The 16,187-nt window shown below is 40.8% G+C and overlaps 1 protein-coding gene and 1 long non-coding RNA gene across 4 annotated transcripts in view; one reads left to right on the forward strand and one right to left on the reverse strand.

Annotated features, from left to right (window-relative positions):
• The window catches only part of LOC134529415 (scavenger receptor class B member 1), a 247,511-nt gene that overhangs the window by 74,110 nt on the left and 157,214 nt on the right, over positions 1-16,187 (reverse strand). The window lies entirely within an intron of this gene.
• On the forward strand, positions 3,293-4,330 carry LOC134529417 (uncharacterized). The gene is made up of 2 exons (XR_010074567.1): positions 3,293-3,691; positions 3,806-4,330. It is a non-coding gene; the product is annotated as an uncharacterized LOC134529417 (long non-coding RNA).

Below are 16,187 nucleotides of genomic sequence, written 5' to 3' on the forward strand. Positions count from 1 at the left end.
TTCACCGAGTCACCAATTGTGTACATTCTGAACACCTTTGAATTTGGTGTGGAAGGCGTGTTGCAAGATAACTTGCTGTACCGAACAATTACATTATCGTAGGAAAGACATGCTTTCTTGGCTTTTCAGGAGATATGTTGTCTAGCTAGTAAAGAACTTGATTGGCTTTACCTTACACATACAAACACCTGTTTTAGTATGTGAGTTCATATACAAACTTCGTAGTGCACTATGGACTAAGATCAAAAACCAAAGACTTCAAAAAGTATAGAAATTACCTCTTTTATTTTCATCTCTCACTAAAACCATGACTTTGTAAATGTAAAAAGTTAACAAAAGTTTGGGCGAGCGCAGTTGAGCCTCTGTTCACAAGTGGTTGAATGCATGTTATCCCACTTAAAATTGTCTGTTTTGGATTCCCAACAAAATATTTAATTTTTTAAATTTTTTTACAATTATAAGTAATTGTTTTGATTTGCATTGAATTTTAAAAACAGAATGTTATAAAAATGTATTATTACATAGCTCAGTCCATTGGTTTTGTCATTTTACACTAGTGACGCATATCTTATTTTTTTTCTTTTAGTAAAAAAAGTTCTTACAAACACACTCGATGTGAGGGATTGAATATATACTAGGCGTGTCCGGAAATTAAGTAGCTTTTGCTCGTTAAAAAAATAAACTCATGAAAAAAAGGTTATATTGAAAGTTTTAGTTTACTCAATATCTACATCACATTGTCACATAGTAGCCATTTAGTTCCAAGCACTTTTTGCAACGCTCTGCCAGTTTATTTAACCCCTATGCATAGAAGTTTGCCGCCTGTAAATCAAACCAATTGACAATCGTAATTTTGTACATTTTGCTGTAATTATTGAAGCACATTTCATTAAATCAACACCAAAATAAAGCTCTTTCTGTCCCAAAAAAAACGGTAGCCATAATTTTTCGACTCGAGTACGGAGATTGCTTAAACGTTTTCCGGAGATATTTACTAATTACCTGTACTTAGGATACACGCATTACGTATTTGAAGTTCATGATGCCTATGGCCGAGGCGTCCGTTCCATTCCCAGGCGGCGAACTTCTATGCAGAGGGGTTAAATAAACTAGTAGACCGTTGCGAAAAGTGCTTGGAACTGAATGGCGACTATATTAAAATGTTATATAGATATGTAGTAAACTAAAACTTTCAATAAAACATTTTTTTCGGGACTTTATTTTTTTAATGATCAAACGGTACTTACTTTTCGTACACGCCTCGTATTTGGTTAAATAGGTATACTTATATATATACATGCAATGTAATGTTTAGAATTTATTGTTTTTTATACTAATCTATTGTTTTATTCCAAGCTGGATGTAGTTTTACTCACGACTACAAAACACGAGGAATGTCACTATCTTCATTAGATTTATAAATACCATCCCCTTATTTTACCAGCCCCCTTCCTTTCTCACTATTCCTCTCTTTTCCCACTCCGTATAGCAGAATATTTGTATTTGTGGATGAAATTTTGCCCAAATGACGACTGAAGTGTAATGAAAATTAATGTCTAAATGTGTTTTTTTTTTAAAAAAAGAGGGCGATCACTGTCCACGTGAGATTTCAAAAAAACACACCATCCCTTTTACTACCACTTGAAGGAGTAGTTTGGTACTTTTTAAAGAAACTGTGCACAATCAATAATATATACTTCCTACATTTAAATTATAAAAAAAAAAAAATGAAGACCACTGTCTCCATAATATTTTTTAAACAATACCATCCCACATTCCCGCTTCTTTAATAAGAGTTTTGGTACTTCTTAATGAAAATTTGCGAACTTTTTATTAAATTAAGACAACCATTTCTGTCAACATCTTATTTGGTAAATAGTACTTCAATAGTACTTCAAATAGTACTTGAATTTCTGAAATAATACATAATTTTAGCGTTTGCATTACTCTCTCTACAAAAAAATATCTCTTAACCGATATATATATATATCAGTAAATATATATATATATAGTTGTAATAACTTTATATCCATTGTTCTCTAAAACATATTTTTCTTTTACAAAGGTTTGTTATCAAATTTTGACAGTTTTTAGTAACGATTGATCCCAAAATAGTTCAATGCATGAAATCAAAAATAAGAATAACTTCTGACGCGTGTGCATATGTACATGAACTTTATTTTAGTAAGAAGTAATGTTACTTATGTAATATTGTTATTTACTAGCTGATGACGGGGATGATCAGCAAGGAGACCATCGAAATAGGAGTGACTAGAGGGCGGTTTTGGCAACATGAGACCTTCCGCAGAATGGAGGCGGAGAGACAATCACCTCACCCAGTGCTGACGCTAGACAGGTAAAACCCCTGACAGGACTGGGAATCGAACCCGGAACCTCTTTGATCCACCAGCCACCAGGAGCTGTATAACAACTGAAAACACGTTTAATATATTGTAACAATTATTTTACAAAAATTATTCTTAATGGAATATCTTGTTATAATTTTATTAACTCGAAGATATATTCTTAGTTTTCTTTCGTAAACTCAACATGACTTTGAAGCTGAGCTAAATTTTTTATAGTGTGCCGAATCAGTGCTACTTTAGGCACGATTTTTTTATTTTCTTAGTTTTACAAAATTTTAATTTTTTTTTATAACTTCAATTTTCCTCCTTCACCCGCTGCTTTCGCCCCATCCAAACTTGTTCGGTCGAGTGTACCAGCAGGTTAGCTTGTTGAGCAGTATAGTGCTCTCACCGCCGTTTCCCACCAAATTTGCTGGGTCTAGCCGACTACAGGGCTATCATCAGCAACGGTATCCACTGGCCGTCGCGTTTCGTCACGAGTTTAGCGCTACGCGTGACGAAAGTAGCCGCCCTAAGCTTCCCATGGTCACCCCCACCCCTTCTCGGAGGTGTGCTGAAGTTTGCGGTCTCTAACACGTTTTGGTGTCCTTTTTTCAAGCTCCGCCGCACGTCCCGACGTCTGGCCGGCGAACTCTTCCAGGGCAGGTCATTCACCGGACATACCCCCCACCCCGTCCTGGTCCACAGCAGTCATCGGCCAGCCGCGGCAATGACCAACCTCAAGGCCAAAATCCCCCCCCCCCCCTTGCATAATGGCGGCCACCAAGTGCCGCGATGGTCTCTGCGAGACTCCGATCTGCATGCCCACACCATCTATCGGCGAAAGGACGAACCAGCTGAGAGCGAGAGCGCACTACTGACCACCCTATCCCCACCAGGAGAAACAGTCGACCCCACACTCAGTCGATAGGTCGCCGGAGCCCTTTTTTTTCTTTCGGAGCCCTTCGGAGCACTTCGGGTTTCCCGATCCCCTCCTCCAGAGGAACAGACGACCGGACTTAATTTTAAGTTAGCGTCCCGGCGCCATTTCAGGGATTTTGAGGGCAGCTCTCGTCCAGCGCGCATCTTCGCAACAGGTCGCAGTAACGACCAGCAGCTATCGTGATCCGCTTTCGGCAATAATGTAGTTGCTTTCTGAGCCAGGCCATGTCGCCTAGATTTTTTTAGTTTTTCTTCGTAGCTGCCCAAATAGTTAAGTTTAACTTTAGTTTTTTTTTTTTGGTTTTCGGCATAATTTTCTTCTATGGCTAACGCGAGCTCCCGCGACGCGCGTCCCCGGATCACCCCCAGGGACAGCCACTATCTACTTCACCCTGCCAGCTAAGGTAAGCTGCACTTCGTCCCACACAAACCTGTTAGGTTGCCTTTTTTGGGGCTTAACTTCGCCCGTCATAAACTGCCTGCTAACCAAGCTAATCCAGGTGGATTATTGGTTATAGGCAGGGTTCCAGAATCCCAGAGGGTTCCAGAATACCAGAGTACTCAAGAATTCCAGAGTGCTTCAAGGACCCCAGACCAGTTCAAGATGGCGGCCCAGTTCCGGCGCCACATTTTGCACCTCAAAATGTAACTCGTGAGCCTCTATAACGGAGTCTCCCTCCATCTTTCGGCACCCCTCAAAAAGAAGTGAAGAACAGCTTTATAACTCCGCCAGTTTTAGGACGTTTTCCTTATTATTATAAAAGATGGTATTTTAAACACATATATTTGTTTTATGAGCCTGCGAGCTCAATGTTCCTAAACAGTTGAACTTAGTATAGCATGAAATGGTGTTCCCCCGCCCCCCCTTTTTTATTTTATTCGTTAGTGTACTCAATGTAATGTATCAAAAATAAGAATCTGACATTGTTACCAGTTTTGTTTGTAATGGCTGTAATGCCGTAAGATATTTTCAAATGTAAGAAACCGGCAATGAAAAGATACTAAACTACTAATCAACAGTAAAAGCCTCTAATGAAACCAAACCATACGAGTGTTTTCATTTGCTGCTACTTGAAACCACAATCCACGTAACCTTTCCTACTGTCAGGGAGGTTAATTTTAAATTGTGTTTGTAAATGGGCTGTGCCCCTCTGGAAAGTTCTTTTAGATAATTAGCCTGACGCTTCCACCGGACATTTATTATTAATACTTATGGTTTTATCCTAAGCACAGCACCACGATTACAATAGCAACTAAAGTGCTTGAATGAAAAATCTTTCCAAATTATTCCAATATGAGTAAACTGAAAACAAAGTAGTCTGTTCCAGGCATTAGCAACCTATTAGGCCGCACAGATAATATATTATAGTTACACAGTAAACAAGCATAACATTTGATACGAAGGATTAGAGTGAGGTGAAATAGTGGTTAAGACGCTGGACTCGCAATACAGAGGACCTTGGTTCGCATCCCGGACCGCCATACTGGTTTCAATCTCTGAATGGTTTCTCGGAACTGCTGGGATGGTTCCATAAAATTAGCCCATGGTTGATTGTTTGCCCAATAACTCTTGTCGACTTAGTTTATTTATTTATTCGAATTTGTTTGGCGCATTTAAGGAGTGTACGCCTTCTCTTACACCGAACCATGTGACATAAACAACACATAAGTAATGTATAGCAATCAAACATGAAATTACACACTAAAAATTACAAATTACAGCAATTAGGCCTACATCAACCAAATGACACCCAAGTTTAATACTAACATAAACCATATGAAATATATTTTCAAATAGAAGAATAATAAAAAGTAATTAAAATTCTTCTTATGGTACTGTCATTCGCTCATTCATTCAATATTCCCTTGGTTACGTGTCTATGGATTTAGATAGACAAAGTTTTTTAATGAGTATTTTTAATATCTTGGTAGACTGTTGGTGTCGAGCATCCTGATCGAGGCAGTTCCAGAGGCGGGATCAGTGACAGTGAAGGAGTTTAACATTTTTTTGGTTTTATGCATGGTTTATAAGTTCACGATTTGATTTTGATCGGGTTTCAAGTCTGTGACGTGAGCTTAAAAACGTAAATCTCCCGGATAAATATTGAGGAGTATTTGTTCAAAGTATTTTTGTTTGTCATCGTGTGCTGCCCCACAGTAAAATAAAATCAAAACAAAAAAAGTTGTTCTTGCTGGAGTGAAATAACGTGACCTGTGACATATAATTCCAGCAGGAAACGGATATCCCCGACACACGAGGTAATAGTCCAACAGGCGGAAAGGCTGTTTATGCAACATACACACGAGTGTGGGTTGTGCGCACTGTGATGCGACTGGGGAAATAGCAGCTGAAACGTTAAAAGCACAGTGGACACTTTCACATCCCACTTTCTTAATTCATCCCGACCTTCATCTTCCCCCCTTTCTGCACCGCCACTCTCACTTTCTTCCGCGGCGCGCAGTTATGCAACGGCGAGAAATTTTGTATCTGCTGCGGAATGTCCCAGGAGCGACTCTAATACCGCAAAGTTCGGTTCTGGCATGGTCTAATAATTGAACCGCTTTTCTGATCACCATAATAGATACTCCCAATTTTAAAATTGGCTTTAAAAAGGCTATTTCCATGCAGAAACCCGGCATTTATTAGTTAGCTTAAAAAAGGAAGGAAAAAATCAAGGAATTTCGCAGAACAAAAATTTCATTTTCTTTTTATAATCGCAAAACATGTTTTAAGCTTTTCCAGTAATAAATATATTAATAGTTTAGTGAATGGTCAGTTTTGGCATACTAACAGCAACTATTACAGTTTGAAAACAATTTTGGTTTCCTGTTTGTAAACAACTATTTGAAATAATAAAATGACTTCTTTCGGTCAACACAGAGGAAGTCGTTTAAGAAGGATACGTTTACGGATACGCAAAAATTTTAACATTCTAGAAACGTTGCACAATAAGTGACAAAAATGTTTTCATATATCTGCACACACAAAGGACTTTAAAAAGTTAAAAAAAAAAAAAAAATGTATTTAGTATGTCTGGCTTGATCAAAAGTGAACCACAATGAATGAATTAAATAATATGAATAACATTTCGTTACCAATTCACTTTTAAAGAGAGACCATTACCGAAATCAGGATTGAAACTGTGTGGCTGTCCTAGAAAATATATAGTTGTTCCTGAAATAAAAAAAAAAAACTAAACTACATAAAATTACTTTTCACATTTAAATTTTCGCAAAAATTTCTATCTTTTCTCTTGCAAATTTCTAATCAATTTCTCTATGAGGGAAGCGGGATATCTGGATCTTTTAGTGCATTTCTTATGATATGTAAGTATTTTATTTTAAAATTAAAAACTTGTGCATGATCGTAACCCCACTGTGCACAATATCGCTACAGTGTATATTCAAACCAAGTTGAGAGCAAGCTTGCATCTATACAGGAACCTAACCTCAAATGAAACATGGCCCTAGGCTGTATTTTTACAAAATATACAACGAAAATTTAAAACTCGCCAGTAAATTGCGTTCTATCGATCCAAATAATTTGACGCTAGTTTAAAATCACTTTAATTTTTAAGGGAACAAAATCGAAAAAGTTGCAAAAAATTAACAACGAAATAATTAGATTATATAATATCTAACATGTTCTAAAAATTAATATTTATTATTTACAACGTTACAATTATTCTTACCTTACTTAAATTTTAAAGATTCGAACATTACAGAAAGTAACTACAAAATTTTAATTTAAATACAACTATAAACATGTATTAAACAGCCTCAGTAAATAAATTAACAAAGAAAATACAAAACAAATTGAAAACTAAAACGTATAGAAGATTTTGTTTTGTGTTGGTTGCCTGAGCTCTCACCGACCCTCGTGCCTGTGCCGTGCACTCTCAAATCTGGGTGCAGAAGAGGCGCAATGCACACCGAGCCTGCTAGGCCCGAGCGCCAGGCTGTCCTAACGGTGGCCTCGCCGCTTCGCCGACTCTCTTGTCTGTGCCATGCACTCTCAAATCTGGGTGCAGAAGAGGCGCAATGCACACCGAGCCTGCTAGGCCCGAGCGCCAGGCTGTCCTAACGGTGGCCTCGCCGCTTCGCCGACTCTCTTGTCTGTGCCATGCACTCTCAAATCTGGGCGCAGAAGAGGCGCAATGCACACCGAGCCTGCTAGGCCCGAGCGCCAGGCTGTCCTAACGGTGGCCTCGCCGCTTCGCCGACTCTCTTGTCTGTGCCATGCACTCTCAAATCTGGGTGCAGAAGAGGCGCAATGCACACCGAGCCTGCTAGGCCCGAGCGCCAGGCTGTCCTAACGGTGGCCTCGCCGCTTCGCCGACTCTCTTGTCTGTGCCATGCACTCTCAAATCTGGGCGCAGAAGAGGCGCAATGCACACCGAGCCTGCTAGGCCCGAGCGCCAGGCTGTCCTAACGGTGGCCTCGCCGCTTCGCCGACTCTCTTGTCTGTGCCATGCACTCTCAAATCTGGGCGCAGAAGAGGCGCAATGCACACCGAGCCTGCTAGGCCCGAGCGCCAGGCTGTCCTAACGGTGGCCTCGCCGCTTCGCCGACTCTCTTGTCTGTGCCATGCACTCTCAAATCTGGGCGCAGAAGAGGCGCAATGCACACCGAGCCTGCTAGGCCCGAGCGCCAGGCTGTCCTAACGGTGGCCTCGCCGCTTCGCCGACTCTCTTGTCTGTGCCATGCACTCTCAAATCTGGGCGCAGAAGAGGCGCAATGCACACCGAGCCTGCTAGGCCCGAGCGCCAGGCTGTCCTAACGGTGGCCTCGCCGCTTCGCCGACTCTCTTGTCTGTGCCATGCACTCTCAAATCTGGGTGCAGAAGAGGCGCAATGCACACCGAGCCTGCTAGGCCCGAGCGCCAGGCTGTCCTAACGGTGGCCTCGCCGCTTCGCCGACTCTCTTGTCTGTGCCATGCACTCTCAAATCTGGGCGCAGAAGAGGCGCAATGCACACCGAGCCTGCTAGGCCCGAGCGCCAGGCTGTCCTAACGGTGGCCTCGCCGCTTCGCCGACTCTCTTGTCTGTGCCATGCACTCTTAAATCTGGGTGCAGAAGAGGCGCAATGCACACCGAGCCTGCTAGGCCCGAGCGCCAGGCTGTCCTAACGGTGGCCTCGCCGCTTCGCCGACTCTCTTGTCTGTGCCATGCACTCTCAAATCTGGGTGCAGAAGAGGCGCAATGCACACCGAGCCTGCTAGGCCCGAGCGCCAGGCTGTCCTAACGGTGGCCTCGCCGCTTCGCCGACTCTCTTGTCTGTGCCATGCACTCTCAAATCTGGGTGCAGAAGAGGCGCAATGCACACCGAGCCTGCTAGGCCCGAGCGCCAGGCTGTCCTAACGGTGGCCTCGCCGCTTCGCCGACTCTCTTGTCCGTGCCATGCACTCTCAAATCTGGGTGCAGAAGAGGCGCAATGCACACCGAGCCTGCTAGGCCCGAGCGCCAGGCTGTCCTAACGGTGGCCTCGCCGCTTCGCCGACTCTCTTGTCTGTGCCATGCACTCTTAAATCTGGGTGCAGAAGAGGCGCAATGCACACCGAGCCTGCTAGGCCCGAGCGCCAGGCTGTCCTAACGGTGGCCTCGCCGCTTCGCCGACTCTCTTGTCTGTGCCATGCACTCTCAAATCTGGGTGCAGAAGAGGCGCAATGCACACCGAGCCTGCTAGGCCCGAGCGCCAGGCTGTCCTAACGGTGGCCTCGCCGCTTCGCCGATTCTCTTGTCTGTGCCATGCACTCTCAAATCTGGGTGCAGCAGAGGCACAATGCACACCGAATCAGCGAGGCCCATGCCCGGGCAGCTTCATGCGTACTTTTAGCCGGAAGTGGGAAGTCACGTGACTGCTGCCAAATCTATAGGTGGAAACATTTTGTTTATTTTATCAGTGGTTCTATAACAAGAAGCGGCCCGTTTGGAAATGTTATTTGTATGTTATATTGGATGAATCACTTTTGTAAGCTTAATACTCGTAAAATATTTTTTTGTAAATATTTTATTACAATTATCATTTTTATCGAAAAAATAAGTATATATAAGCTGGTTGGATAATAAAGTTTTAAAAAATACGTGCACATTAATATTGATTTTTTACTAAAAAATTGTAGAATATTTAGGCTCAATCTCACGAACCATTTCGATTTTATTTTTCGATTTATTCGACATTACATTTATTTAAAGGCTGTTTCTTAATTAATACTTGATTACTCACTTGAATTTACTTTTCTGCTAGAAATAATTTTAACAGATATTCACTTAGTGTAACATCATGGGTGTTAAAAGGCAGGCAAGTGATGGAAATTACGTTTTACATCCATGATATTACTCTATGTGAATATTGTTGAAAATATCAGTGGCAAAATGAAACAAATGCAAGGGAGGTAGCGAGTTAAAATTTTATGAATAGCCCGTAAATAAAAGTAACGACGGAAACCGTGCGTTCGTAGGTCAGTAATGAAGTGTAAAAACGTAAAGATTCCGGTTATAAACGTTTGATGGAATGGAGTTCTTTTACAGAATAAAATAAACGTGAACAAGGAGTTTGGGCGGGAACACGCTCGTGGCGGGCCGAGAGCACGAGGCGAGTGGAGTGCGCGAGGCGGCTAGTACGCTCTGCGTGCTTGACTCGGGCGCAGTGCTCAGACCACAAGCGGCGTCAGTGCCAGGATCGCCCGCGAGTGGCCGAAGTACCGGTGGGTCTACTCGCGGAGCTTCGCGTCACTCCAGCTGACAGTTTCGCCGACTGTCCCTCTCGAGTGCCCTCCAAGTCATACAGTTTTTTCAGGAACAATGGTTTCTTTGGCTCAAAAATACATTTGAAAGTATATGGCCAAAAAAATATTTTGTAGTCGGAAATATTGCGTTGACCCGAGCAAATGTTTTTGTCAATTTAACTATACGTTTTTTTTTGAGAAGTACTACATCATTTTTTCTACACATAAAATTTGGTGATCCTAAAAAATCTCTTGTTACTTCAAGTAAGTATTTTTTTCGCCACACAAAAGCAGATAATTGCTCGTCTTAAACAAAACTTTTTCTCTGTGAAGGAGAAATCAATGTTTTTTCTATGGCAAGCATTAAATAACCGTATAAAATTGTACAGCATATGCTGCACGATTTGTCGCTAACCAACCTACGACTACTGAAAATATTTGTAAGGATCACAGATAAAAAATTGATTCTGTCCGTAGATAAACCTCAACGAGCCCCCATTGTTGCACTGTGTGTAACATCCTCAGAGGCACGTCGCCATAGATTCACTGCAGAGATAGCTTGAGTTCAAGCTTCTATGTGACATGCCAAGAAACATTTTTCTCTGTGTAGGAAACTGAACACCCCCACCCTAACAACCCATTACACTCCTGTAATCACTAGAGAGCGATGGAAATGACACCAATAAAATATTTTACAACCAATAACATTCGACACATATGTGACGTCAGCGCCACAATAATGGCGGACGCGACATACTTCCCGTTTAGAATTTTTTTAATAATAACTTTGCGTGATTTTACTTTCGAAAGTTGGTCAAACTTGCGCGTTAGTAATACTTAAATTTTCATGTATTTTTTAAAGTTTGGATTACTGAGTTTATTTGTGATATCTTTGTAAAGCGTTCACGCACATAGCATACTTTTTATATTAAATTTGAATTAAACATATTGTGTCAGGGAGAACTCAGCTGGAAAATAATTTTTTAGTAGTGGTTGGGTAAAGCAGGTAATTTGGGACATCTTTCTAAAGTCATACGAGACGTATAGGGTAGCTACAGTAAGAAAATACACCAATGAAATATATATCACAATTTAATGAAAAATTATAGATCACACAGCCATTTTTCTTTGGACCAAACAGCGGTCCATTCAACCCGGAATAAATTATTTAGTAAATAAATACTTAAATAAAAAAACTTTTCAACCACTTTGGGAATAGAAATAATATCTCCATGATATTTATGAATTTAGACTTTAAATTAAAACTTCCGGCCAGTCGTAACAACGACCGTAGATTTACATTTATAAAATTTTTAATGAACAGTCATCAAACAGTTAAATACCAGTTTTCATTTAAAAAGTTATTAATATAAATGCGTATGTTTACTTCGAATTAGCTATCTTGTTTTTTTTCCTTTTAGCACGTAATTGAATAAACCGGTGGACATTGGAAGCTGTTTTATGATTGCTGCGTATTAAACGTCCAAATTTTTTTTATAAATCATTGTTTTTTTTTACTTGTCGCACGGGTGAAAATTATCTGTTTACAATAACGCGGTATTTAGCTATCGTGTCGCGTTCGTAGCGTTGCAACGTCGCACTGTTGTGATGCTACCGTAGATGTGTTTATGCAAATAGTACGTCTCACGCTCAGACTACAGTACAGAGGGTATGGCACCCACTGTTGCCAGATTGATACTACTAGGCTTATTAATATAAAAATTCTTATTTTAGTCTAATAAGTTTTAAATGTTTTTTTTTAAATTTTACTATTTTGAAATATTTTTAAGACCATAAAGTAGTTTATTTTGGCAGTAGTATTTCTGTTGTATTCATTCTGAAAGAAAAATATATTAATTCAAATCACCAATTATGAATCCACAAAAGAAATTCTGTGTTGCAGTTGGTCACTATTAATAACAAGGAATGCCATTAATTATGTGCTATTGTCAAACTGAGCAAAAGTAACATATTTTTATATAAAAAATTCCAACACTTGGTTGAAACCAAGATGGCGTCTTTCAGTTACACTTTCTTATATGTAAGAACTTTATATCAGATGATGTTTTTGACGAAATACAACAAAAAATGAATCTCCAAAATTCTCATTTAAAATTTTCCTTTAAAGTTTTTTATAATTTTTCTTTACATTATTAAGTTGTATCTAAACATTTTTTGCTCTTTGCATACCTATATCTGGCAACAGAGCACACCGAGACACGGACAGTGCTAATTGCAGATATCGTGCATTGTAAAGAGAGAGTAAATGCCCATTAAAATGCACACTGCAATCAAAGGATGAGACCCGCTATAGCTGCGCGTAAATGCCGAGCACTTAAAGCCCCCGCCTAGCCAGGTGTGTATTTATGTTGGTACGGCGGGGAGAGAAGTGTGACACTGGCTGCTGCTTCTAGCGCAGTATCGTCTCTCAGCGCAATGCTTTGAACCGGCGCATAGTCTTCTCGTCGTGCACAGAGCGACTATGAGATTTGAACGGTAACCGCAACATTATATGGCAGACAAATGAAGATGAAAGTGTAATGCAAGTTCCTGGAGTGGTTTTTCAAGAATCTGTACCTGGTGTTTCGTGCCTGAAAATTATTCTGAAAATACACGTTTTAGCCGTTTTCGTTCTTCTGCAAACACAGTTTTAAAACGAAATGTTGAAATAGAACTACTCATCCGAACTCGACGTATTCTTAAAAGTTTTTCGTAAACAAACACCACTCTTATATCACGAGCAGTGTTTAAATTTTCTGAAGCTCGGCAGACCGTCTATGTGGCCAGGTAGGCGGGGGCCTCAACACGCAGTACGATACGTCAGGGAGAGAGTGTTCTTACAGACCGCTACATGCCGGTCCAGCCAGTCGTGAAGCACGCTTCGCAAGTGTTTCCGAGCTGTCAGAGTTAGTATCAGAAGGGAAGAGATTGCGTATTAGAGGGGCGCAGCCTAGGAGGTTGGAAAAATCTTCTTGGGAGCGGAATTTTCATTCGATTGCTTTGCTAGTTCAAATCGTGTGTTGGATACGCAAATACGCGCAGAGGCATCAGAATAATGATTTCTTTCTCCCTACATGTCACTTACTTACAACTACATAAGTAATACAGCACAAACGTATCAACATGCACAACTGCTTAGGCATCACTTTTCATTCACACCAACGAGATTTTCAAAAACCAAACTTCGTTCTTAACGGTAAACGACCACTCAAAATTCCTGAACCTAACTCTGAGCATCATAAGGAGAACTAAACGTGATCGGGTGTTAAATTATATTTTAATTTCTACTGGGTTTATTTCAATACGACGAGTTTTGGACGACAAAGGCGCCAGGGCGACATGAGTCTTCTGCCCCCGCAGACAGCCAATGAGCGTGTGATAGCTCCCACTGCCCTTTCTGTTTCGACTAGCTGTCTTCAGCACAGAAATACAATCACTGTGTCGGATTAATGCATTTTCCGTGTTGCCAAACGTAAATATTTTCAACGGGAACTAAACCCGAGAGAATTTAATTCAGTACAAAGCTGTAATAAACTCTCTGATACCATGTTCCGTCCGTCAGCAAACGCCCGGAACGACCCAAAATGTTCTCAATGCATGCGGTTAAATCAGTGCCGGACTAAAAAGTATGCCGAACGGAATAATGCCGGATACCATAATATACCGAACCGAATAATACCTGATTACAGAATGTCCTGAGCCGAATAATGGCGGATTACAAAATGTACCTAACTGAAGAATGATGCATTACAGAATGTCTCGAACCGGATAATGCCAGATAACAGAATGTGCCAAACGTAAAATGATTGATTATAGAATGTTTATTAAAGAAGAATTAATTATGCATTACAGATTGAGCAGAACCTAAGAAGGCCTGATTACAGACTATGTCAAACCAAAGAATGCTGGATTACGAAATATGACGAACCCAAAGAATGCCGAACCAAAAAAATGCCTAATAACAGAGTGTGCAGAACCGAAAAATGCCCGATTTAATTATATAATGAACTAAATAATTCAAGCTTGCAGAATGTGCCAAGCTGAAAATGACGTAATATAGAATGTACCAAACTGACGAATGTTGGTTACAGAATGTGCTGAACTTAAGAATTCAGGCAGTATCAAAGAGCGCCGCATCTACCACGTCCTTTGTTTCCACGCGAAACAAGGCTCGAAAGCGACTCTGCGGCTTCGTTACGACTGCGGGCGTTCTTCAAGTTGGGCAGCGGCCATGACCTCCTCCAAACCACAGAGCACGAAACAGACAGAGAAGTCACGCAAGAACATTTCAAAGCCACTTTTTTTTCGGTCTTCACCTTTACCAAAATATGAGCTCTGGAATTACCTTTTTTTCCTCGCACTTTCTGCGTTTGCTAGCACTGTAACCATGTGGAAAATATTATTGCGGGATCAATTTGTAATAAGTAATTACCACAGGAGCGAAACATTTTTAAGGTTTCTTAAAATTAGAGTGTGGATATTTATTGTAAATTTTTGACGTGGCAACGTCTAGTAAATCGATGAACGCCGGCTGCACGCACGAAAAAGTGTCCCGTTACGCACAATGACCCGTTACGCTCATTGTACGCTTGCGCCGCATCTATCTCTCTTCCACTCGATTGGAACAACCATCGATTTGACTTTTTCGAGGCACATTAAACTAGAAACACTTCCATTCGTTTCCTACTTTTCCTATCATCGTCCTATCCTTAACAGAATAACACATATTGGAAGAAGTTAAATAGCAAACATGTATAAAAGTTATAGTTAAAATAATCTGTTCGTTAAAGTAATAAACATATTTGAATTAATGAGTGCAAATAAAAGTAAATTTATCAATTAAATTGTGGATTTAATTTCACTCCTTCTTTTTATCCATACAAAATAGTGATAATTCAATAAAAATGATTCAAATTTATTTATATAAGTATGCAATCATTTCATCAATGTTTTGTTATGACGTTGTCACGTTAAACTATCGTCCGTAAACCGACTTTACAGACAACCAATTTTTTTTCCTTTAAAAATCTTAATTATCTAAGTCCATAGAACTCATTATATCTATAATTAAAAACATATGGTGCCAAAAATATTAATATCTAATTTTATAACCCCACAGTATTTAAGCGTTTCTTTTCCCCTATCTTGTGAACAACTGTTTACCTGCTAGCGTATGCTCGTTTCTAGCATAAACGGCGGAGCACACTAGTTTAGTGGTTTATCCCACCCTTGCCTATAGCGCTAGAAGCTGTCAGGGCTAGGTGCGCGCCAAAGTGCGTCTCAGGCCCATGCACGCCCGCCTAATCGCGTGCTGGCTCGGGGATTGGCCAGCCACGGCAGCTCGGTTCTAGTCCGGCGAGGCGGCCTTGGCAGAAACCCTGGACTCAGTCATGCGAGCCACAGAAGTAGCACGCGCCGAGCAAGCAGGATGTGCGCTGGACGAGAGGGTGGGAAGTTCTACCTTTGAATATATATACTGAATAGAAGTCGCGAGTGGATAGGATTTACTCTACGTTTTTCAGAAGCGTATGATGAGCAGCTTGGGAACTTCACCGCTGCAGTGCGCTGCCGTAACGCCATGTATCGTCTTAGTTGTTATTTACACGTTAGAGCGCAGCCCTGTCGCCCGCTGTCATTCCCCGCACCCCTCATCCATCATTCACTGCAGCTCAAGGTCCTTCAACAGGAGGGGGAAGGGGTGTTTGAAGGCTAGGAACCACCACAAGTCGATGCCCTAGAGATGGTGGCGATTGCGGCGGTGAATTAACCAACTACCTCAAAACCGTATTAGAAATTTTAACCTGGGCTGGCGACTTCTATACAGTATATATATTCAAAGGTTCTACCACCACGCGAGCAGCGTGTCTTCGTACCACGTCAAATCGGGAACTCGACACAGACTCCTCTTTTGCACACTTACAAGTCAATACCCGATTATAATAGTGCCGTACTTATCTGTTTAATGGTTACGGACAGCCTGCATGAGACCCTGATTTTAAATTATTATAAAAATAATTAAGGTGCCGTTTGTTAGATGATTAAAAGCGTAAAGCAAGTCGCTTCTGTGTAAAATGTTGACAAGTTCTCTCATGAATTTTAAAAATTATATGTTAAACAGTTCTTTTTAAAAATAATATAAGGTGCTTAAATTGTGTTGTGAGTGGTAATCTACA

Source organism: Bacillus rossius, chromosome 2 (assembly GCF_032445375.1).
Source record: "Bacillus rossius redtenbacheri isolate Brsri chromosome 2, Brsri_v3, whole genome shotgun sequence".
NCBI classification, from domain to species: Eukaryota; Metazoa; Arthropoda; class Insecta; order Phasmatodea; family Bacillidae; genus Bacillus; species Bacillus rossius.